Genomic DNA, 26,557 nt, shown 5'->3' on the forward strand with positions numbered 1-26,557 from the left:
CATACAAAGCTACTCAGGTAACAGAGTCCAACACAGAATACACTGAGTAATACTTGTTGGGGGGCTGGTTGGTGCATGTTTCCAGACAAGTGATGTAGCGCCGAAACAGACAACACACAGCAAGATAGACGGGACAGGCGCAATCCCGTCTGTCCCGTCTATCTTGCTGTGTGTTGTCTCTTTCCGCGCTACATCCCTTGTCTGGGGACAGAAGACACCATTATTGCGCGCAATACTTAATTGCCATGACGCGCATTCTTTCTTCAAGTTTTTATATAGTTTATATAAGCCATTTCAGTGAGCCCCTATTTGGAGTCAGTGGTGCTTAGCACTTCAGCGCAAATAATTCATTTATCACATTATGGGGGCGCAAATCATAGTCACAGCTGCTCGCATTAAAGCTGCAGTTGTCATTTTAATGAAAAGCTCGAATAGCTCGCATCATTTTAGAAGCACGCTCGATTGAACTACTGCAATGCTGTTCAACAAGTCAAAGAACACGCGTACGCCATTACGCACCCTTGCACCCGAAGGAGCTGCAGCACCCTTGCACCCGTGCAGATTTGACGATTACATGGGCACATTAAAGGTTTTAATGTGCGCATTGTCCCATTAAAAAGAAAAAACAAGAAAATAAGGGTGTGGAAGGTGTGCACTCATTGGCGTTACAACTTTAAGGCTGCAAATTAATTTTATTTTGTAGGTTCGGGTGAAAGTCACAAGACCCGTCGAATTTCTTAAAGCGCTCCTCGTGCGCTGCGTAGCAGTTTCCAGCAAAAAAAAAAAACACCGGTATCGCTCTTGCTGCAGGTTTTCAGAGAGCTAATTTTCAGTTTTAGTAACTGATATGGCATCGCATTCACGTGGTTACAAACCTAATACTGGCAATAACAAGCCAACTTTAAAATTTTTGAGTTAGTAAGTAAATCTTAATTGCCTTGCTAGGTAGTTAGCATGCTTTGCAAAATTATTGACGTCCGCCGCAGCTGATGGCTTGTTCCTGAAGAAGAGATTTTATTCTTTGCCACAAATCTAATTTTTAGAAAGTTTTCGATAGTGGTGCCTGAAACAGGGGTATATTTATGTACAAGAGGTGTTGAGCTTATGATCAAGCGCTGAGTTAATCCAATCCCATATACTCGTCTTTTCCTTAATCGCTGGAGTCCTGTTAAATGGAAAGGAAAATGCGAACATTACAAAACGACATCTGTTTGTTACAGCGTAAGTAAAGTCGCGATGCACCATGCTGCTGCCCCGTGTATTTGCGTTCCCTTAGTTTGCGAAAAAAAAATTTTTTGGTTAATTCTACTGTTGGATTATGCGAGATAATCACGCCCTCTGAATTACTGTTCAAAAGTGGTACTGACGAGGCTGCAGAAATGCAGGGGAATAAGCGAAGCCGCATTAGCAGTCATCGCCATTTTGGAAGTTTCCTCGCCAGTGATTCTTGTAAACCAGCGCAACGGCTCTAAGCTAAACAAGGAAGGGACAAAACACAGCGCCGAACTAACAACAGAATGGTTTTATTCAAGACACCAGTGCTTAAGTACACGCTGGTATCGCAGAAGAAAAATAAAAATATAGAGAGAAACTCGTTCATCAGGCTAATCATTCTGAGCATCGATGCACGTAATCTAGGATGTCAAGTATTCGTGCTCTTCGAGATAGCAACAGAAGGGGTGCTTATGCATTCCGTGCCTAGCCTCATAATCTCTGACGCCTCAATGATCTCTCTGGTGAGCTGGTCTTTGCTTTTTGCTATAATTTTGCTCTTCTCGAACATTGGTCCGCATGAACAATCACGACAATGAGTCCCGATATGGCGGACGGCATACTTCACATTACAACAACGACCAGTTTGGCCGCCTTACGATCCACCACAGGAGAAAGGAATCGAATACACAAAGTTGTCTCGGCACTGAACGTATTTCTTCTCATGCTTCTTCGTGCACTCAGGAACATCGCGACATGTTTTTTTCCGGCCGATTTACACGGCGCATAATGACCTCAGTTTTACAAGGGCTGAAAAAGCAACATCTACTCCAGCTCGTTTCCTATTCTTTTCAGATTGTGGGATAAAACATAAATGTATGTAATTACGGATGCATTCTTTCCTAGGCGGATTTGGCTAAACGTATCGCCAAATTTCAACTTCTTCAGCACACCCTCCGCCACCGAAGCCAACATGTGGAGACAGTATCCAGCAGCGACAAGCATTTAAACCTGGAATGTAAAAATTGTGCGTCATCTTATGCCTACAAGATTTTTTCATATATGTCTCTTGTTTTCACGTGAAATATGTTTCATTGTAACGAAGAAAATTTCGAGTCAGTAGGGCAAAAAAAACATTCAAATTGAAATACTGTTACGATGGAGCTAATAACACAGAAAAAAAATGCGATTTACAAACTGTACATAGAAAAATGCAGGTTAGCTCTGATTAAAATATTGGTTAAGATTTGGTTGAAAAGCTGTCATACAGACACTATGTACAGCATGAGTAGGCAGTTCATTCCACAGCTGTATCGCACCAGGAAAGAAGGAACAACGAAAGACGTCAGTGCGCGCAAAGTATGTGTGAGATCATGATTCACTCGGGCGCTACGTTTGGCTGGTGGATGCAGGTACCTGTGTCCGTCTTATCTTTAATACCCCATGCAGTATCTGGTATAAAAATTTCAAACTTTTTTTTTCTGGTTTCTAGCAGCTAAAGGTTTCAGGACTGCAACACTTCAGTGACCGAATCGGTCCTCCTATACCAACGACAGATAAAACGAGCGAGTCTTTGTATAAAACTGGTGAATGTTTTATAGGGCAATAACTTGACGTCCTTCGGGGCCCTTGACAGCCTTGCCCTCAAGAAACAGAGCTTTTTAAAAGCTGCTGTTGATACAGATTCAACATGCTTACGCCAAGTCAGATGGTGTGCAATTCATATCATGGTTATACCTAAATATATCAAGCTCCTTACATTTGTCAAGGAATAGTTACAGATAGAGTACTGGAACAAAAGTGGATTCTTTTTCGTGGTGATATGTGTAAAAGTGTTTTTACCATAATTTACCTCTATTCCCCATTTCCGACACTACTCACTGAATGCATTAAGACACTGGTTAATTCTTACCTGATCATCGGTAGAAGTTAATGATCCATAAATTAAACAATCATCAGCAAAACATTTTATTTGTGCACTGAGGTCAATGGTGGTCACTACATCATTGATGTAGATCAGAAATACCAAAGGCCCAAGCACAGAACCCTGAGGAACGCCCGAGTACACATTCGAGAAAACAGATTTACAACCATCAGTTCTTACAACCTGTGTACGGCTGGCGGGATAGGCTTCCATCCATTTCACCTAATAATTAATTCCTGTTTCGCGCAGTTTAAAAATCAATTTACTGTTTGGCACTTTTCAAAGGCTTTGGCAAAATATACGCAAATGATATCGATCTGCTGACGGTCATCCAATGCTTTGGTGAAATCATGAATGGCCTCTATAAGTTCTGTTGTCGTTGAAAGCCCTCGGCGGAAGCCGTGTTGATGCTCATAAAGTAATCTATTGTCCTCGAGATAAACAGTGATGTGTTTCGCTCGAATGTGTTCCATCAGTTTGCAGCAAATTATAGCCAGAGACATGGGCCGATAATTGGTCATCAGCAAGCGATTATTTTTTGAATATCGGAATAACGGCCGCACAACGGCAATCTTGTAGGGAATGTTAGTAACATTTTTCAAAAATGCGAACGAAGTGGAAAGACACCCAATCGGCATATCTTTTTAGGAATACTGTTGGTATAGAATCAGGACCGCTAGGTTTCTTCGCATCTAAAGTCAGTAATAACTGAAAAACGGCCTTCTGTGGGAACGAGACGCTGTCCATGTAATATGTACTAGGACGTGCGGGTTAATAGTTAATTGGATTAGCAACTACTTATCAGGCAGAACACATTTTGTAGAAACTGATCATCAAGCCTCCCACATATAAATGTTGTGTCTGATGTACCCCAGGGTTGTGTCTTGGCACCTGTTCTGTTCTTGATTTTCATAAACGATCTGGCGTCTAATCTCAACGTTAATATACGACTGTTCGCCGATGACTGTGTAATTTATCGCGAAATTAATACAATAGGGGATCATGAAGCTGTTAACAATGCATTACATTCTATAGCAAAATGGTGCACTGACTGGCAGATGACACTTAGCGCTACTAAATCTGCTGTTATGACAGTTTCTAGGATGAAACATAAATCCGACTTTCGGTATACTATAAATGACACACTACTTACTGCAGTGGCTAACCATAAGTATCTTGGCGTACTAATAACCCATGATCTCAGGTGGAACGCTGACCCGAAAGACGCGGGTTCGAACCCGACTGTGGCGGTTGAATTTCTTTAGAGGAGAAATTCTAGAGACCCGTGTACTGTGCGATGTCAGTGCACGTTAAAGAACCCCAGGTGGTCGAAATTTCCGGAGCCTTCCACTACGGCGTCTCTCATAGCCTTAGTCGCTTTGGGACGTTAAACCCCATAAACCAAACCAAACCAAAACCACCTCAACAGCTTTGAAACGACTCTTTTTTCTTGGACGACGCCTCACATTAGCCCCTTTTCAAACTGAGCTTTTAGCCTACAATTCTAAGAGGATTCTGGTGTGGGCTAGTTGGTTCATGCTTAATAAACAGATTCACAACAGCGCTACGGCACAAACATTCCCGTCAGTACACCGAATGTCGATCCGCAGTTGTCTACCAGATTCCCCTCACTTGTGGAAAAGTATACATCGGCCAGACCGGACGCTGCTTCAATGACAGAGCAAGCGAACACTTCCTGAACGTAAAAAACAAGTCTGGGAGCCACATGGCACTACATTGTAACCAACCCCGTCACGATTGTCGACCTATGTTTTCAGACACCAAGTTTCTGGCGACCGCAAGGAGTAGAATAGAAAGGGAGATTATTGAAGGTTTTTTGATTGAAAAGGCTGGGGACGAGTGCATCAGCACCTCATCTGTCTGTTTACAGGAGAAAGAAAGGACCTTTCTTGAACGGACGCGATTCTTGCGTTTTAACTGCTAGACATCCTGACAAACGGTTTTTCCTGCATCTCACCTTATAGTGTTTTATTTTGCGTTGTTTTGTTTGTTGACCTTATGCGGAACTTTGCTCCTCTGTCTTTTAAAGACTTTTAGTTGTTTTACCGTCTTCATTGCTTGGCCGGTGGTGGTTCATGTTTTTTTGTTCTTTCTTTTAGTTTCCCTTTTTAACGATTGTTACTTTTACCGTGTTATTTGTTGGTGTCGGTTTCTTGTTTTCGCTTTTAGCCTGCTGACTGTGCCTATTGCCTAGCAACTTTTACTTTTTTCATCGCCATTTTGCTCATGCTTTTCTCATGCTTTTACGCCTTCTCGCTCTCTTGAATGTTTTTTACGTAGCCCAAAGATTCCGCTTTGCTTTGAAGTACTCATTTTCTTGCCTATCTGAGCTGCAGTTGTCATTGGCTGTAGCTGGTCCATGCAGATCTTTGTATCTGTTAGTCCCTTTATCATTAGCTTGGTAATGCTATAGTTTTTGATAGTGCATGCACGTTTTATGAGTTCTGTCGAGCTGTGTGATGACTCCCCAAACGTGTGAAGCGTTCCTTCGCTGTGTCCCGTGGCTGACAGTGCATCACGTGGTCAAGGAAATAGTATAAATCTGTGCTGATTTTTCACGCAATAAAGAGTTGGTAGTCAGCGCCCGTCCTGTGTTTTTCGTGTTTCTTCTGTCCTTGTGCCGTAGCGCTGTTGTGAATCTGTTTATTAGCCTACAATGTTTTGGTTAGATCTGTTCTCGAATATGCTAAAGTAGTTTGGTTTACTTATACTAATCAAGATATTCATTGCAGACCCGTGCAAAAGTCGCACGACTAAAACTCATGTTTCAACTAATAAATCGACATCTAAAACTCGACACTACTAAATATATTTCCCTTTCCGAAGCAAGATCAACGCGTCCTAAACATTTGCATACATTAAGTGAATATCATTTCCATACTAACTGCTTTAAAAATTCCTTTTTCCCACTAGCAATTAGAGAATGGAACAGCCTTGATCCATCCATTACTAACTGTTCATCATTGACAAAATTTAATATTGCAGTTACATAAACTAAATACCTATACTATGTTAATGCCTTTTAGTGTACGCTTATAATATTTACCGTTTACTTATTGCCTGCATATCATAACAACTAGCATTGTTTCAACATTTTGTTTTTCTTTGTATATACTACCGACATTAGCCTTATTTTATGTGTTATTTGACTGTTTCCGTCACAGCTCTGTTGTATTTTCGTTTTACCGTTTGTTCTTTTTCTTAACATGCTGGCCAGTTGAATGTTTCGATTATGCTTCACCGCGTTCTGTTAACCTTACTAAGCCCTCCTGCCACAATCCGAATTGGGATTAGCAGTATTTGTAAATAAATAAATAAATAAAAGCCATCCGCTATCTCCAACTTTTCAGTCAAATTATTTGTGTTCCATGCGATCTGATGTATGCTGTAATTCTTTTTGCCCAGAAAACGCCAGAATTTTTGGGGAGAAGCTTTCAGATAGTCTTGTGAGGTTTTAACAAAAAAGCGTTGCTTCGAAGCTGACAGGGCAGTTAAGATCACTTCGAAGGCATGCTAGCTAGGTCATTAAACGCTGATTCTCGAACGTGGTTCAAAGCCTTAAAACAGTCTAGGAAGATGGTGTCAGTTTGAAAAGAAGGATCAAGGTTAAGCTGAAGGTCTGTAGTAAATTAATCAAGTGTGGAGTTACAGGAAAAGCCTGGCCTGCTAAAAGAAAGATGCATTGTCGAGGTCTGGCGTGATTGGGGAATATAATTTATTTATTTATTTAGAGATACTGTCAATCCACTGGGGATTTTAATATATGCTCTTATAGCTTGCTTGGAATGCACGTAAAGAAGATGGGACAGTAAATAGAGGGGTCCTAGCGATTGCCACCTTTAAACACTAAGGTGACTTTGCTTTGTATCCCGTCGTTCAGAATTGCGCTATTTCGCATGAACTGATAAGCAATAATTTTCAATATGCTGCTGGAAATGGACCTAGTTTCCTCCAGTATCTTGGCATTGATGTCATCTGGCCCTGAGAGCTTGATTTTGATTTTGAGGTCGTCAAAATGTTTTCCAATATCTCAGGATCTGATATTAACCGTATTTGTGAAAAACTTCCACCAGGTGAGACGGGAATATTGTGTGTGAGTTTGCGAATTATTTCTAATGTGAAATACGGATTCATTGCTTTTGACCGCTCATAATCTCGGACATAGAAGCCGTTTCGGTTTACGAATGCAATATTATGCATACGGTTTTCGCCTGAAATGACCAAATTCCAAAACATCTATCGGTTGACGCAAATAATATTTCACTTGCCACATAGCGCTAAAAAGACACGGACACAAGGGAGACGCACAGGACGGGCGCCCGTCCTGTGTGTCTCCCTTGTGTCCCTGCCTTTTTAGCGCTATCTGGCAAGTGAACCATCACCAACTCGCCCAAGCTTCTACTCTGGCAAATAATATTTTCAGCATCGTGGTGAAAAATTTCTTTTGCGACTGCCGCAGGAGCCTTGTGTATTCTTTTACACACCCCCTGTAATTTTACCAATTTTTCAACAGTCTGTTTGCTAAGCCTCTGAGGGCGTTGTTAATTTATTTATTTTTTATTTTCATTTTTACATACAGCAGCCCCTGTTGGGGCTATTGCAGGAGTGGGGTTAGCAATTTGTAAAAATGGCAATGTACAATACACACACAAAAAGATTACATCAACTTCCTTGAATACATAGCGCGAACAGTAGATAGGTAGTAACTAATAAATTGAAGCAATGTACAATGAACACAGCCCAAAGGAAACATCATGTGGCACCGATAGCGGTTAAAAATGAGTTAAATGGAAGAGACTGCGTTATGCCAGGAATTAAACTCCTATGTTCAATAGTACGAGGAAAAAAGCTGTGTTTGAAATTATTAGTATGCGCGAAATATGGCTTAACATTAAGGCTATGATGGCTCCTGGTTGATCGGGGAATATCAGGGGTAAGATAGACATTAGGTGTGACATGATAAAGTGAATTGACGATGCAGTGCAAGAACTTCAGCGAATCCACCTCACGGCGCACGAACAAGGGGGTTAGATTCAAAGCGGACAAGGCACGAAAAGGTGAAAAATAGCGATCGTATCGATGATGTATGAACCTGATGGCTTTCCTTTGGATGCTCTCGATTTCATCAATTTCACATTGTTTATTAGGATTCCAGACGGGAGACGCGTAATAATAGCATGTGTACGAATTACTGCGAATACGATGAGGAGGATTTGTCGTGCGACGAGCAATGAAAATTTGTGTTTGCAGAGTAGCCAATATCGTTCTACGGACCTGATAGACGCAGGCTACCTAATCCGCAAGCCAGCTTTGATGTTGTCGCGAATGCACTTTCTGATTGGCTAGCGCACAAGAATAAGAACACCAAAGTTGAATTTTACGATTTCGTGATCGCTTAGAACATTTATGCATGACGGTAGCTCAATTGACTCTGATTTCGAATGAGGAACGACGTTGAAAATGCAAGCACTACGAGGAGGCATCCTAACCGCATCATCATCATTATCATCATGACTGCGCCCACTGCAGGAGAAAGTCATCTTCCATGTCTATCGAACTAACCCTGCCCTTTGCCAACTGCGGCCACCCTATCCCCGCAAACTTCTTAAATCTCATCCGCCCACCCGACTTTCTGCCGCCCCCTGCTCCGCTTGCCTTCCCTTGGAATCCCCTCCGTTACCCTTAAGGGCCATCGGTTACCCTGCGTTCACATTACGTGCCCTGCCCAAGCCCATTTCTTCCTCCTGATTTCGACTAGGATGTGATTGATCCGTGTTTAATCCTTGACCCCCTCTGCCCTTTTCGTGTGTCTTAACGTTACACCTATCATTTTTCTTTCCATAGGTCGCTGAAATTTCCTTCATTTGGCGTCCCTCATAGCCTGAGTGGCTCTGGCACATTAGACCCCCTAAACCAAACCAAACCTTAACTTAAGTTGAACCCTTTTACATTTACCTGCCCGTTTCTGCCCTATAAGCAAGTGCCGGTGACGTACTACTGTTATAGTCACAAATTTTTTCCTCTCTCTTCGATGATGTTGTTCTCCTGATGTTAATGTGGAGTGGTAGAGGGCGGGTCTCGTGAGTGACCCTGGGGACGTACTTCGCGACTGGTGAGTTTAGACAGGTGTGCGGGTCTTCGGATGGGGAGGCACTTGGAAGGCTTCCATCAAAAAATTATTTATTTCAAATATGTACACAACTTATTTACATATGCCGAAAGATTTCGGCCTCTCCGCTTTAAAATAAAACCTCACTTCCATGACTCCGGACCACCGCCAGCCACCACACGGCTAACCCGTCCGGCCTCCGCTCAAGTAACTCGCGTCTCCAACGCCATGCTCTCGGCCCCGGGACCACCACCGGCCGCACACGACCGTTCTGTCCGGTTGCCACACACCCAATCTCGGCGCTCTCCTTCGCGCACACCCATCTCGTTAGATTCCCGCCAAAAACTCTATCCTCCGCCAATAGACAATCCTCCCACCAAACCTTACTCTCTAGCCAATAGATGACTTTCCCGCCGTCGCTTAGAAGTAAGAAGTCACAACGCAAAAGACAAGTACACAATCTAAAACACACGTCTCGCTGTAAGCCGCCTTGGCCAACTAGAGGATACTACAACGAGAAGAAACAAACAGTTTAGAACACACGCGCCACTGTTAGCCGCTCTGGCCAGCTAGCAAGAGCGAAAACAAGCCCAGCGCCAGTCCACCCGAGCCGCCCTGTCGTCGTCTCATGTTTCGAACCGACTTCCGGGAAGAAACCGTTCCTCAATCCCTGAGGCCGAGAAGTACGACACTCGCACGCGGCGCCGTTTTCAGTCTTTCCCCTTTTGTAAGCGCATTCCCCTGCTCCCCTTCGGCGGCACTCCTCATACTCTTTACCGCGACGTACGCTAGTTGCGTCGTGACAGTTATATACCTTTCTCTTGAGGGATATTCGTAAACTCTTATCTATGAACTCAGATAACCTGCCAAAAACGCACCACCTCATTCTTATTCTTCTGGTTAATTCCCTGTCGTTATCCGGATCTGCGGTCACTACCTAAGTAGACATCGATGTATTCCCTAAGTAGACTCATTCTTAGGTAGCAATATGCTCTGAGTGGACGTGTTCCCTAACCACCTCCAGCACCTCGCTACCAACTGCTGTTCGTTTCCGAGAATGCGGAACATTACTTTGCTTTTCTGCATCTTAATTCTTAGACCCATCATTCTGCTCTGCGTATCTAAATCATCGATCATGCTTTGCAGCTCATCTCCTGAGCGACTTAGCAAGGCAATGCCATCAGCGAATCGCAGAGTATTTAGATAATCTCCATTAACACCCAAACTCCCACTCACAAACAAACGAAACGTCACTGTAGACATTCAGTAAAATAAGATGAATAGATCTTTAATAATGAGGGAGGATGTTTTAACGCAAAGGATTTCGTGCTTGCAGTCAATCTCTACGGGGGACGCATGCAAGCTTTCTTAAGGAAGAACCAAAATACCACCAAGCTTTCCGCACATTCTGGCTTGCGTGCAAGCAGTAAAGTTATATTATAAAGGAGCTCGTAATTCAGGATGTCTGCTGTCAGCAATGACTGAGTAAATACCGCAGTATCACTGAACATATCTTCGAGAACCGCTTCTATTTCTTGTTTTTATTTCTTCTGGGGGGGGGGGGGGGAGTAGCTGCAGATATTAGTTTATATGGTGGTAATGGTTCGTCAGATAAGTCGGCCCCTTTTTAAGAGGCAAGGATCTTTGGTGACGGGAAAGCAGGGAAGGTACAACTCTGTGGAAACAGATTTTGAAATCAATGTTTGTTTTCTGAGCATCATTGATGGAGAAATCTGGTTTTCTAGCTTTGGTGTTCCATTGAGAACGGCTGAATCGGTATTGAAACGTGTAAATTGGGCAATGATTGGTCGATTTTTGTCTGTGCTGTAGCGGCCCTTGCGATGCGCGCGCTCAAAGTCAGGCGGGGTCCACTGACATTCCAAGATCTCGTGAAAGCAAAGGAACGCCCCGTTTTTCTGTTTTGGCCCACTTTTCTTCACTCGCAGCAGGAAACCCCCCCTGATGAAGTTCGATCTACGCAGGCTATTCTCATCGTAACGGCACTTATTGACTAGCTGCTTGATCTCTCATTTTTATTTATGCATTTATTTATGCTTATACCTACATCGCCCAAGAGGCATTATGGTTGGGGGATTATAAGCATGGTAATATACAAAAGTCAAGGACAAAAAAAAAGAACACCAAAGACAACAAGAACAAATAATAAAAAATAGTGTACTAATATAACGAAGCTCATTCAAAACATGCCTCAAGCCGAGTTGAGGAAAACGCTGTAGAAAGAACACTGACAATTCTTACAGGCGGACGATTCCATTCGTTTATCCTGAAAGGGAAAAATGAATGGGCAAAAACATTCGTGCGGCAAGATATCTTTGCAGCAAGAAAATCTTTTCGCGTGATCAGTTCGAATGGAAATATAGTGTGGAGTCTTTAGATAAACAGTTTCGTCTATTCCGGTGTCACCGTTATATACACTGTGTAAAAATTTTAATCACAAGAATTTTCTTCTTTGGGACAGATGCTGCCACCGTAGCTCGGTTTTAATGTTTTATATGCTGAAGTCAAAGTTATAATTGTCAGTGACGAAACGTGCAGCGCGGTTCTGAATTCGTTCTAGTTTGTTAATTGCACCTTAAATATGCACCAACTCACTCAGTTTTTGGTTCTTCTGCAGCTTGTTAATCAGGTTATGCGTATTTGGGTCCCAGATTGTACATGCATATTCTAGAATAGGCAGTATGTTAGTGAGATAGAACGCTTCTTTGAGGGTCAGGGGTGCGGTTTTAAAATTTCGTTTAAAGAAATTCAATACAGCGCTAGCTTTGTTAGCCAAGTAGTCCACATGCTTGCTCTATGAACAGTCAGACGCCTGAATACTTGAAATTATCAACGCGTTTAAGAGAGTTGCAATTAATGTGGTATTGAAAGGGGACGGGCGGTCCTTTTCGCGTGAACTGCACGTGACAGCACTTCTTTATATTGAGGCGCATTTTCCACATATCGCACCATGATGCCACGTAATTCCAATCTCTCTGTAGAATGCCAACTTCAACAGAACTGCGGATGCATCTGTAAATTACACAATCATCAGCGTACAGGCGTATGTGAGAAGAGATTCCCTTAGTAACATCATTAATGTAAACTAAGAAAGTAGCGGCCCTGAAACCGATCCTTCTGGCACACCCGACCTCACATCCACAACTGAGGAGGATGTGCCGTTAACTGCAACCCATTGAGTTCTTTTTGATAGGTAATCCTATACCTACTGAATAACAGAATGCAAAAAAAACAGCGCGAACAAACGGGGACGAGACGAAGAATACACAGGAACAAGCGCTGTGTATTCTTCAAGGAACAGCGCTTGTTCCTGTGTATTCTTCGTCTCGTCCCCGTTTGTTCGCGCTGTTTTTTTGCATTATGTATCACCAACTCGCCCGTTTATCTATTCTGTTGAATAACAGAGGCAGGTAAACCAAGAACAGGCATTTTGTGCAATAAGAGAACGTGTGGAACAGTGTGAAATGCCTTTTCCATGTCAAAAATACAGAATCAACTTGAAGGCTTTTATCGTAAGAAACAAAGATGTCATTAGAGAATTCGCACTGTTGTGTGATGCATGACAATTTGGATCTAAAACCATGTGGTATTGCGAGAAAAATCTATTTTTTTTCGGTGCTTCAATAACGCGCTATATATTATGTGCTCTATGGTTTTGCAGCACACGCTTGTTAGAGAGATGGGGCGATAGTTGGAACCAATTGTTTGCTGGACGACTTGTGAACGGGTACTACATTTGCAGACTTCCAGTCTGATGGAAGTTCATTGTCATGTAGCGACTTGTTATATAAAATAACAAGGAAGGGCGCGAAAGCCCTAGCACATTCCTTCATAACCTTATTACACATAGCGTCTGGCCCTGGAGCAGTAGACGGATCAACACACTGTAGTAGTGAAAATACTCCGCTCTCCGACATTACAACATCAGACATGGGTTCAGGAAGACACTGCGTAATAGGGGGGAGGCTTCTCTTTTAGCACTCTGCAAATATTGACTTGAAGTAGTCGTTAAAAAGCGTCGCTTTACCAGCGTCATCACTTACAGTAGTTCGACCGTGTGAAATAGTGGGGATGACAACCGAATCTTTTTTCTTCGACTTGACATACTTCCACACTTCCTTTGATTTCGTACGTCATTTTTCTTTCAGATGAACAAAAAATTATTGTCAGCTTTTTTTATCAGTTTTTTCAAGCACTAGCCAAGTTGTCTGAGCTGGTCGGGGAAAGCATCAGGCCTCCCAACTCTGTTGCGCTGATAAAGTCGATCCTTTCTACTCATAAGTTTACGTATGTCTTTATTAAACCATGGTTTATATTTTTTGTGTTTTCCAGTAATCATTTTAAAAGGGACATGTCGGTGGACGAGAGAAGCAAGTTCAGATTTAAAAAGGTTCCATAGGCTATTCATTTTCCTAAATTCAGAGCAGTCTTCAAGCTCAGGTAGAAACACGAGGATCCAGTGTCATTTTTATTTATTTTATTTATTTGAAGATGCTGTCAATCCTTTTAGGGATTTTTACAGGAGTGGATTAAGGACCCGTATGCATTTGCTCATACAGCCATACACACGTTTGTACACAAGGGTATGCGAAGACCACTGCAACAAAAAAGAAGCAAGCACATAAAAAAACACTAAAGATGCTGTCATTAACGCACTGAGATAAAAGATAAACATAAAGAGCAAAAGAAAGACACATTACTGATGTGTATCTCATCTTTGGGTAACGCCTATCATATTCATCTCTGGCCTTTAATAAAGCTGCAAAAGCAAGCCATGCGCATCATAACCTATACCCCTCGAATGTCCCCCTCCCGCATTTTGTTCATAGATTTAAACGTTCTACCTATCTCGGCCCTTTATTTTTACAACATTGGTATCCTATTCTTTAAGATTCTTCATCATCATCTCCCGCTAAGCATATTTTCTCCCGGCACGATCATGAGCAACATCGTCACACGTTTTGCGCTGCGTAATAACTTTTTACTACCTAAGGTCAGAACTAACTACGGGAAACAATGTCTTCATTTTTAATCCGTATCATTTTGGAACTCTTTGAACATAGACATCAAACAAACTAATACGCTTTCTTTATTCAAGGTCAAACTAAAGGTTTTCCTTCTTAATTTGTAATTTTTTTTTGTTATTGATCCTATGTATCGCGGCATCTGTGAATGTTTTACTGTGCATTATCCTGCATTACATTGTTTGTATCTAAATATTTCAGTAACTAATATTATACTATGTACCTATATTATTTAGTGCGTCGCTAATTAATGCGTTGTGTATTTATATTAAGTTGCATATTGAAATTTATTTTCATGGGAGGTCCCGCCCGCGGTCTTGTACCATGGGACCTCTCGCTGTATACAATTGCAACTTTCATTGTATTCCTCAATAAACTTTCAACTTTCAACTTTCGACATCACATACTCGTTGTTGACACTACAGAATTGCCAGCAAGTTCAACAAATTTGTCAATAGTAAACTGCGAGACCACACTCTGATCTAAGTAATTCCAATCACGCACAGCTCGCGGAAAAAACAAAAACTGCATCTATTTTTGGCACAAAAATATTCTTGGGGAGTGAATTGATGCTTATGACGGGTTTCTCTGGAAGTATTGAAAGAAATGTAGGTATCAGGATTTACTTTAATCATGTTATGCTGGATAACGCACAAAAATTTCAGACGTTGTAGCATCGCACGGCTGGTTAGTGTATGAAGCCCGATCTCGGTCAGCATCTACTACGTGGGTGAGTCGGTGCGCTGGTATCTGTTGCAGATAAAACGCGTGGACTTCGCTGGGCAGCTTCGAGCGTAGACATTTCATCTTGGAGAAATGAAAACCATGCCATGTTCGCATATTCCATGTTTGGGCGAATACACGTCACATAAACCAAAAGTTTGGCTTCCCTCGTAGAGTACCGCAGGGCCCGTTTTAGATACATTAACTTCCGCATCGCTTTGTTTGCCACGTAGTCTACATGATCTGACCATCCCAGATTTGATGAGACCACGACGCCCAATTACTTATACTCAGTTACTGCTTTGAGGATCGTACTGTCACATCCATACGAAAAACACAACTTAGATTTCTTTTTTGTTATAGACATTGATACTGTTCTGTTAAGGTTTATGGCCATTTGCCAGTCCGTGCCAGTCCGGGTATCAAATCAAAATCCTTAGCAATTTGGTCTTGCCAGTTCAGAACTTCTCTATACAAGACGCAGTCGTCTGCGAATAGTCTTATCTTGGAATCCACCTGACTAGTTATGTCTTTTATTATGTCGTTATGTCGTAATACTAGTTATGTCGTTATTCCTTCAAAGTTGTCTTGATCATATAAAAAAACCTTAGGTGGAAGCGGGCTCTGAATTTTTAACGCGATGCAGGAAATAGTACAGATAACTACCTCATGATCCCTTATTCCAGGGAATTGTAGTGACTGAGTTAACCATCTCGGGGTTGTTACAGGGCACAAGATTAAGAATAGTAGAGCATGAGCCACTCTGTCTTGTAGGCAAAGTAACAATCTGATGAAAACCACAGTCGCTCAGTAGTTTCCCTAATTCCGAATGTACACTGGATTTGCTTCATGAAAGAGGCAGCTTATTTTTCCGAACAACTTCAGGGAATTTAAAATCCCTGCCAAGAAGAAGGCTGTGAGATCCCAAGGACGACCCAGCATCAGACAGTGCTTCAAACTGTCCGGAATTAGGACCATTTGAGGGCCTGTGCATTTTTGCTGTTCAGTTCTGCACAGTATAACTTCACAAGGGTGACTGAACGACCGTGGCATGCTTTTAATTTTTTTGTCCACAAGAATGAAGGCACCGCCGCCACGAGCATTGCGGTCTTTGCGATAGACGGTAAAATGCGAGGGAAATATTTCGGCAACAAAATTGTGTCGTCCAGCCACGATTCAGTGCCCAGGTCGACATCGGCTTCTGTCGTGGCTAGCAGAGCAAACAACTCTTCCTTTCTATTTTTGATGCTTCCGCAGTTAACAACAAGGAACTTGAGTTCGTAATTTTGAGTTGCGCAATTTGTGACAGCCCATACTGATTTTTATTGTTGAACGCTGGAAAACAGGCCAGAAGTAGTGTTATAAACAAAAGTTTTCCTTCCTATAGAGAATTTGTTGAAACGAAGCTTATATCTTTTTGTCGCCTTGTGCCCTCGAAAACGCAAGCAATTTCTTTCTTTTCAAACGCACATGACTGGAAAAGTCTTCGCTAGATGATGTCTGGGGGTCTATAAATTTATATGCGTTAGCGAGCTACTTGTCTTCATCTTTAACGGAAGAGAACTTTACAATAATAAACCTATTATATGGGAAGTGGCTGACGACATGGGCAGTGAGTATTACTGACGAAAAACAGTTTGCGCAAACGGTTCGCCAGCTACGAAATCTCTTCGCTGAACGAAGGACAAAAGAAGACGCCGTAAAATAAAAAAGTGGTCCCACTTGTACGCAACCACGCAAAGGTCAAGGGGACGAAGAATGAAGCACACGGTTTGACCGGTGCTCGTTCGCATTGCTGTAAATTCAGGCGATCGGTGTTCGCATCGCTCATAACACACGACTGTAAGCGTGCCGTTCAGCTGTGGTTTATACGGGCAGCAGTGAGCCGCCAAATTTTAACTACCAGTGCGCAAAAATCAATTTTAGGCTTTAGTAATGGCCATCCTTTTCGCAGTTTCAATTTGAAAAACGACAGTTTCTGCGAGCGATTCTTGACGCACTCGGTTCTAATATGGTTGCAATATTTTGTTTTCAGTACTCTTTATTGGCTTATTACTAGAAAAAAGTTATTTTACACAGCAAAAAACTTTGCGGCAGTTGGGGTTTTAGTAGTTAATAAACGATGATTATGATGTGATATGGTGACGACGAGAAGAGTGAGGGGTTGAGCCATGAGTTATGACATCAGTCATGAAACATGGCTTGCCAAAGCTGGCTTAACATTTTCAGTTCGCCTACTCTTGAAGGCCAAATGTGTGAGCATAACCAACTCGCGCCCGACACACCAATCTTCGAAGAGCGTCGTGGCGCTCAACCTTCTTCCTCTTCGCACAGACCGAGAGCAGCAGCACGCAGCGCGGAGTTGTTGTGCACCTTGTCTTTGAAAGAGTCGTAAAAAAAAATATCTACGGCGTGCCCTATTTGAACTTCATGCGCATTATCCGAAAACTATTTGAAAACTGGTTCGGTTTCTGTTTTATGGGGCTGAAAGTCCCGAAGCAACTGAGGCTACGAGGGACGCTGCAGTGGAGGGCTCCGGATAATTTCTACCACGTTGGGTTCTTTAACGTACACTTTTTTTTTTCTGGCTACGGTTTTGAATGCCTAATTGAGTCCCCTACAAGAATTGCCCCTCATGGCACTCATTCGCTCATCGACCATGCACTTTCAATTTTATCGCTTCCCCACATTTCGGGAGTAGTAAATGTCGAAATTACTGACCATTTTCCTATTTTCGTATCCATTACCTGCACAGCATCCTGGCCGCCGCGGTGGCTCAGTGGTTATGGCGCTCGGCTGCTGACCCGAAAGAGGCGGGTTTGATCCCGGCCGCGGCGGTTGAATTTCTTTGGAGGAGAAATTCTAGAGGACCGTGTACTGTGCGATGTCAGTGCACGTTAAAGAACCCCAGGTGGTCGAAATTTCCGGAGCCCTTCACTGCGGCGTCTCTCATAGCCTGAGTCGCTTCGGGACGTTAAACCCCACTAAACCAAACCAAACCATCCACAGCATCCTGCCTCAACCGTTCGTACTTTATGTGCTGGGATCGTTTGTTCATGCTTGCGTGACGTCAGCAGGCATCGTCCGCTGCGACTGCGATAGTGGATCTGTGGTCATGTGACGCGAGTGTATAAAAGCTGTGTGCGATAATAAAGTGGGCTTCTTTCAACGCCTGGGTACACGGTGTGTGGACTGCTTCCTCGGACAGCGCTCAGGCGCGCGTTCGGCAACGCCCCCCCGCTTAACACGACATGGTGTCAGATGGTGAAGAACCTTCTCACTGAGCGAGGCTCATTCCATCCTCGATGTCGAAGACGCCTTCGGAGACATCTTCTACGATGTCGGAGACGCCTTCAATGCGGCTGCATGGGCTTCAGCAACCGCCACCGCTGGACTTTGACTGCACGTCAGAGTGGTCGGCGTGGATAGAGCACTTCGACGACTACCGATATGCAACGGGACTCAACGAATGCTCCGGGGAGGCTCAGGTACGCATGCTGCTGTACACGATGGAGAAGCAAGCTCGGAAAATATTCAGGACATTTTCACTATCCGACGAAGAAGCAAAGACGTATGAAACCGTGAAGAAAAAGTTCGACGGGCACTTTGTAAAGGAGCGCAACATCGTGTACGAAAGCGCCTGTTTTCACAGACGTACACAAATGCAAGGCGAGTCGGTAGACCAGTTCGTTACTGCGCTACATGGCTTGGCGTACCGTTGCGACTTCGGTGAACTAAAGACAAGGATGATCCGAGACAGACTGGTTGTCGGGCTCCGCGACGCAAAGCTCTCAGAAGCTTTACAAATGGATTCGCAGCTCACGTTGGCTTCGGCGCTGGCGAAGGCTCGCCTAAAGGAAAGCGTCCAACAGCAGCAGTGTACTCTACGAGGACACCAAAGCCAGCAGTCACCGGAACTTTGTGACCAAGACCCCAATGTGGACACTGTGGTTCAACAGAGGCACAGGGGACGTCTGCAAGTGCACCCGCCGCATGCGCGACGACCGCCGGAGGGACGGTGCCTTTTCTGCAGTGGCGCCGCCCACCCTAAGACGGCGTGCCCAGCCAGAGCTGCCAAGTCTCTCCACTGTGGCAAGAAGGGACATTTCGCAAAGGCCTGCCTGAAGGAAGGGCCGGTTTCCGCTTAACGAAAGGTACGCCTTTCCGCAGTCAACCAGGAATCTGGAGAGACTGAGCAGTAGACGCATGCAGAAAAGCTCGATTTGTTCAGGTGTGCATAAATTCTGTGCCCATATTTGCAAAGGTTGACTCAGGTGCTGAAGTGTCAATGTTACCGTCAACGTTTCCGGAATTACCATCCAGACTCGAAAAAACTGATGGAAGTTTTGCAGGGTGCAGGAGGCAGTAAACTTAACGTACTAGGCAAATTCGTAGCAAAGATCGCATGGAAAGGAAAAACCGTGTATCAAACATGCTACGTCGTCAGTCCGTTACGTGATGTCCTTCTGGGATTACCAGCACTTGAGGCCTTAGGGGTAGTTAAATTTGCTGACGTGGTCGAGTCTCGAAACCTACAGTACGAGGCTCGTTTTCCAGAAATGTTTAGCAGTCTAGGCAGGATGCTTGGGCAGTACACCATCAGACTACAACCTGCCGCTATCCCGCATGCTATAAGCGCTCCACGCAGGGTACCAATTCCTCTGAGGGAGTCCCTGAAGCGCGAGATAGAAAAAATGGAGCGTTCAGGCATAATCAGAAAAGTGGATGGCCCCACCGAATGGTGCGCCTGTATAGTTCCGGCTGTGAAGCCTTCAGGAGACCTGAGAGTCTGTGTAGACCTCACAAAATTGAACAAATGCGTAGTGCGAGAGCGTTTTACATTGCCAACTGTGGATCAAGCTCTAGGCTCTCTGTCAGGAGCGAAATGGTTTTCAAAGCTAGATGCCAACTCGGGCTTCCACCAGGTACGACTCAGTAAAGACTCGGAAGAGCTAACCACGTTCTTAACACCCTTCGGTAGATACTGTTTCACGCGACTACCCTTTGGAATTACCTCCGCTCCAGAATACTTTCAAAATAGGATGTCTGAGATACTAAGTGGCCTGCCGGGGGTCGTTAACGTTATGGACGATGTCCTAGTGTTTGGCAAAAGCAAAGCTCAACACGATGAGCTTTTAAATGAAGTGATCACACGCCTAGCAAGGGCAAATGTGACCTTAAACAAAGCGAAATGCTTATTTGGAGTTAGGCAAGTACGGTTTTTAGGTCATATTCATAATGAAGAAGGCCTTCATCCTGATCCGGCGAAGGTCGATGCTGTCAAAGATTTGAGGCCACCGAACAACGTAACCGAGCTTAGAAGTATATTGGGCATGGCCAATCATTTGGGCCGCTTCCTGCCGCATTTAGCTCAAGTGACGGCTCCCATGCGCGTTCTTTTGAACAAGGATAGGGACTGGATCTGGGGTAGCAGTCAGGAAAAAGCGTTCCAAGAACTCAAAGAGCTCATCTGTTGCGCAATGCATGGCTATGTACGACGCTTCGCTACCCACCACTCTTTCAGCTGACACATCATCTTTCGGTCTAGGAGCAGTTTTGTTCCAAAAGCAAAAAGACGGGCAACGTAGACCAGTCGCATTCGCTTCTCGTTCGCTCACCAAAACTGAGCAACGGTACTCCCGGATCGAAAAAGAAGCACTGGCGTTGACTTGGCCAGCAGAAAGGTTTGACGAGTATATACGGGGTCTGGAAGTTGTTTTCGAAACGGACCACAAGCCCTTGGTATCGCTGTTGGGTCACATGGTAATCGATGCTATGCCGCCCAGAATTCAGGGATTCCGACTGCGTCTGATGCGGTACAGTTTTTCCGTGGTATATGATCCAGGCAAATCGCTAACCACTGCCGACACTCTTTCACGTTCGCCGTTAGCCCGTACGAAAGTGGAAAGCTGCTTGACTGTCTCAGAGGTGACAGCTTACTCGAAAGCTTGTTTATTGGGCTTAGAAACAGGCGATGATTTCCTTGCCAGAGTAAGAAAAGGACAAGCCAATGACGGAGTGTGCCGAAAACTGCGCATACTCTGCGAAAAAGGGTGGCCTAAAAAACAATGTTCCCTGTTATCTTGTGCCATACTGGCACAATAGTGCATGGTGAATGGTGTGAATGGATTTGTGAATGGATTGCTGCTTAATGGTGTGAGGCTGGTCATTCCTCAGTCCCTTCGAAAAGAAGCACTAAGCAAGCTGCATGACGGTCACCAAGGCATCTCGCGATGCCGCAGTCTGGCGAAAGGTTCTATCTGGTGGCCGGGACTTAGCACTGAGATAGCGTGTTTTGTGAAACAGTGCCACGTTTGCGGGATGCATGCGCCAGAACAGTTCGAACCAATGATTGCATCGCCAACACCCTCTTTTCCTTGGGAGAGAGTAGGAGTGGATCTGTGTCAAATTCAGGGACGGCAATATCTTGTCTTAGTAGATTATCTTTCTCGATACCCAAAGATCGCCCTTCTTCCGTCAACGAAGTCGGCTACTGTGATAAGCCGCATGAAGAGCATTTTTGCCAGACATGGCATTCCTGAGTGTGTGGTGACCGACAATGGTCCCCAATTTTTCAGTGCACACTTCGAGAAATTTGCAAACCTGTGTGGTTTCCGTCACGTCACCTCTAGTCCGAGGCACCTTCAGGGCAATGGGGAAGTCGAACGTATGGTAAAGACGGTTAAGAATCTCATTCTGAAATCGGACGACCCTTACTTAGCCCTGTTGGCTTATAGAGCCACGCCTGGTGTTCTGAATGTCAGCCCAGCGGAGATACTAATGGGTAGAAGGCTCAGGACGAGAGTCCCAATGCTGCCTTCGCACCGCAATCCGGGACAATGCTGTCTGCAGGAAGCGATGGCGAATGACCGTAAGGTCAGGAAGGGGCAAAGCCGCCACTTCAACCGACGTCATCGGTCTATGAATCTCCCAAAGCTGGAAACAATTGATGTGGTGTGGGTGACTGATCTCCGCATCAAAGGTACAGTGCTCGGAGCAGCACCACAGCCGCGTTCATACCGGGTTCAAACAGAGAGCGGGGTCCAAGTCCGTCGAAACAGGAGAATGCTCAACCGTCTCCCAAAAGACCGGGTAGATAGCGGGGGCTACGAGTTTGCAGATAGTCAGGAAGAGCCTAGCCGGGCCCGATTGGCCACTGGTGCTGACAGCCAAATTGGCGAAACTTCGGTGCCTCTAACTCGGACGGAGACTGACGGTAACAATTCTCAAGCCAGCATTGTAACTAGGACTAGATTTGGTAGAGTCATTCGCAAGCCCATAAGGCTGGGTGTGGACGACTGATGCTTTGTTCAGTGGTATTTTCTTTGGTGTCAATTATGCTTGTCGTCCTATACCATTTTCACTTGTATGCATGTGATGTTAATAGTGCTTGAAAAGGAGGATGTGCAGGGATCGTTTGTTCATGCTCGCGTGACGTCAGCAGGCATCGTCCGCTGCGACTGCGATAGTGGATCTGTGGTCATGTGACGCGAGTGTATAAAAGCTGTGTGCGATAATAAAGTGGGCTGATTTCATCGCCTGGGTACACGGTGTCCGGACTGCTTCTTCGGACAGCGCTCAGGCGCGCGTTCGGCTACGCCCCCCGGCTTAACACGACACTTTACATCTGTATATTTGCTACCGATTGGTCAGTTGTTTACAAACTTCGCGACCCTGTGCTGGCACTTGAGTACTTTTGCACGTCTTTCCTTCAGGCCGTTTCCTCTAGCACTTGTACTGTCAAATGTAAAAATAAATACAAATTCGCATTTAACCCTTGGATGACTCGTGCACTTCTGCAAAGCATTCGCAAAAAAGATAATGTGTATAAAAAAACTAAAAAAACAGCCTTTTAACCTTGCGCTTGCAGCCCGCTATAAGAAATACCGCAACATTTTGAACTCCCTATTAAGCCTTGCAAAAAAATGTTATTGAGAGAGCGTTTAACTTAAACAAAAATGATTCCAAGAAACAGTGGAAACTGTTCAACGAATTTTTGAACAGGCGTTCTCTGAGTGCGCCTATTTCTAAAATTACTTTCACCGGCAAATCTTACAACCAACCTAAAGATATTGCTAATGCTTTCTGCAATCACTTTTTATCATCCTACAATCATCCACACCCAACTTCAGAGATAAGCTTGCCCCGTACACCGCATTCATTCTATCTCTTTCCAGTTACCACTGAAGAAGCACACCGCACTATTTCTGAACTAAAAAATTCGAGCCCTGGCTTAGACGGCATTTGTGTGCGCCATTTCAAATTAGCCGCTCCTCTTCTATCTAATGTAATGAGCTATATAATCAACCTGGTCTTCAAAACTGGAATTTTTCCTGATATTCTAAAAAAAAGCAAAAATCATTCCTGTGTTTAAAAAAGATGACAAAGAGCTCGTAAATAATTATCGACCCATCTCTATACTCTCATCGCTCAGTAAAGTCATTGAAAAGTTGTTTACCCTAAGAATAAATAATTACTTAAGTAAGTTTAACTTACTAAAATATTGTCAATTCGGTTTTCGATCGGGAAGTTCTACCAATCTTGCGTTGCTTTGCCTAACTGACTATAGTAAATAATCGCTGGACAGAGGTGAACTTGTTGGCTCAGTATTTTTAGACTTCACTAAAGCTTTTGATACAATTAATCACAATATTTTATTTACCAAACTTGAAGCTTATGGCATAACTGGTCCCGCACCAGCCTTTTTGAAAACTTATTTATTAGATAGACATAACGTGGTGTTCGTGGCTAATGCATTTTCTGATTTTAAGGTTACTAACATAGGTGTCCCTCAGGGATCGATTCTTGGCCCTTTGCTCTTTTTAATCTACATTAATTATCTTCCTGACGCACTTACTGATACTCATTGTGTATTATACGCGGATGACACTACAATTTCTTCTTGTAATAAATGTATAATCTCGCTATCTGCCAAATTAAATACCTCTTTGGTTAGCATTATGTCCTGGTGCCATGATAATCACCTAATTATAAACCCAGTTAAAAGTAAGTTTATGCTTTTTCGAACAAAACAAAAAATCACAGCACACTTGCCTTCATTATCGCTTTGTCATACTTCTATTTCCCCTTGCGACAACGTCATTTTCCTGGGTATTCAACTCGATTCTCAACTGAAATTTCATCATCATTTGGACCATTTGAAGAAGGAAACTGCATTTGGAATTCGTGCACTAATAAAGGCTCGTCATTATTTTCCATCATCAGCTCTCTTATCCCTTTGCTTTTATTCACGCTCACATTAATTACGGCATTGTAGTATGGGGGAACACTTACAACTGTCATTTGCACTCGATCCAGGACATTCAAAATCAGGCTATTCGTATCATTACCCACAGTTCATATCTTGTTACTCCTATCCCTTTGCTTCGTCAATATAATATCTTATCCGTTAAAATTTATTTGATTACCACCTAGCCATCATGTTTTTTAGATTAAGGAACAACGCACTTTCTTTTGAATTTATTGACAAATGTTTTTTGAAAAATTGTAACCCTATGAGATTTGGAGCTCAAAAAAATTTTTTGCTTCCCCAAGTTTTTACTAATTATGGAAAACGTCATTCTCATTCTGCGTGCATTTCCCTGTGGAATAATTTACCCCTGAGTTTAAAATCGCCTATGTCTTTGGCTATGTTTAAATCGAATTTAAAAAGTTGCAGCAAAATGCGAAGTGAACTGCTTCTATTTATTTTAGATAATTCTTGTCCTTAATTATTTGCTAGAAATTTCTACTTTGTTTCTTGTGGTTTGACAACTGTATCCTTGAATTCTCAATTGTTTCTTTATATGTCTTTTCACTACGCTGTATTTTCTACAATATTATTTATAGTAAGTTGTTATTCTTGTTTTGCTTGCCTGTTTTTTGTCTTGCTAATCTATTTCATTCTCATTATACAAATATTACTTATTTAAATTGCCATTGTTATTTCTGCTAGTTGTACCTGTCTGTTACACTGCTTGTTTTTTATTCAAGTTAGTATTAATCTACCGGGGGTACCGTGACAGTCGCTTGACTTTCGAATTCTCGCCTGTATACAGAATTTATGTAACCAATATGCACCCAAAAAATTCTTATCTTATCCATCTATCTTAACATCGCACTGTACATGGGCCGCTAGATTTTGGCCTCTATCGAAATTGAATTGCCGCGGCCGAGATCGAACAGGAGTCTTTCGAGTCAGCAGCTGAGCATCATAAGCATTTCACTTCTGGAGTGAAGCACTTCACTCACTCATAGCACTTCTGGTATGGATAATGTTTTGCTGTGAGTGGACGTGTGCATAGATGGTGACTGCGGGAGTGGCCTATGTTCTATTATAAGCGACTGTGTGCATAGCGGGGCAGATCTGACCGGTTTTAGGAGATTATTAACACATAAGTGACCTGGTTAGCTCAATTGGTAGAGCGACTGCTCCGGTGTAGCGGTGGTCCTGGGTTCGAACCCCGGACCAGGACGAATTTTTCTTTAACTACAAAGTTTCTGAGAAAGCTGTACAGCTTTCCTTTGTAGCCGTATGGCTGCGCTCGGGTGGATGCCAATGAATAATTACTCCCTTATTACAAATCTACTCCACCTTGGGGGATTCCCCTAAACATTTGACCAACACAGTTCCCACTTCTAGTTATTGATCAATTCGCTCTCGTCCTACCATAAGCTTGCCGTCCTGGTTAGCTCAATTGGTAGAGCGACTGCTCCGGTGTAGCGGTGGTCCTGGGTTCGAACCCCGGACCAGGACGAATTCTTCTTTGGCTACGAAGTTTCTGAGAAAGCTGTACAGCTTTCCTTTGTAGCCGTATGGCTGCGCTCGGGTGGATTCCAATGAGTAATTACTCCCTTACTACAAATCTACTCCACCTTGGGGGATTCCCCTAAACATTTGACCATGAGTGACCCTACGGTGGAGCAATTCCCGGCAGAATAAGCAAGGCTAATTCCACCTGTAGCATCACACAACTCAACTCAACTCATCATAACCACTGAGCCACCGTGGTGGCCATTTCAAAACCTGAGGACGAATTCCATAGGTTTCGAATAATTTTGAGAATGCATTCGATTCGATGAAGGAATCAAATACTGCAAGGATATTCGATGCGCTATTCGAGAATTTCGAATATTCGTGCGCCCCTACTTATCTCCTCGAAAGGGTGCGAACACAAGGCAGTATATTAACTCTGAGAGCGCCCAGCGATACGTACAAGAAAAAAATTGGAGGCTTATCATGGTTAAGCCCAGTGGATGCGAAGCATGTTAAGCAGCTGCCTCAGTGTGGATGGGGCTAAGTAACGGAGACGTGGTCACGTGACGTCACATAATATGATCTCACTTCAAGGTCAATGGTGGCCACCGCCGGGAGGCGACTGACGGCGCGATATGAGGCCCCATCTGCAGCCGGTGTGACGTCATCACGTGACGTCATGTCACGTGACCTACTTGAAGGTCACTTGAAGGTCAATGGTGGCCACCGCCGGGCGTCGCGCGAAGGCCCGAAACCTACGTTAATTTAAC

At 43.7% G+C, this 26,557-nt stretch overlaps 1 pseudogene; it reads left to right on the forward strand.

Moving 5' to 3' along the window:
- The first annotated feature begins 18,369 nt into the window (after positions 1–18,369).
- LOC149337797 (uncharacterized) lies at positions 18,370–19,233 on the forward strand (annotated as a pseudogene).
- Positions 19,234–26,557: the final 7,324 nt, after the last annotated feature.

This window comes from Amblyomma mixtum, chromosome 7, assembly GCF_055824585.1.
Source record: "Amblyomma mixtum isolate Tamu chromosome 7, ASM5582458v1, whole genome shotgun sequence".
Lineage (NCBI taxonomy): Eukaryota > Metazoa > Arthropoda > Arachnida > Ixodida > Ixodidae > Amblyomma > Amblyomma mixtum.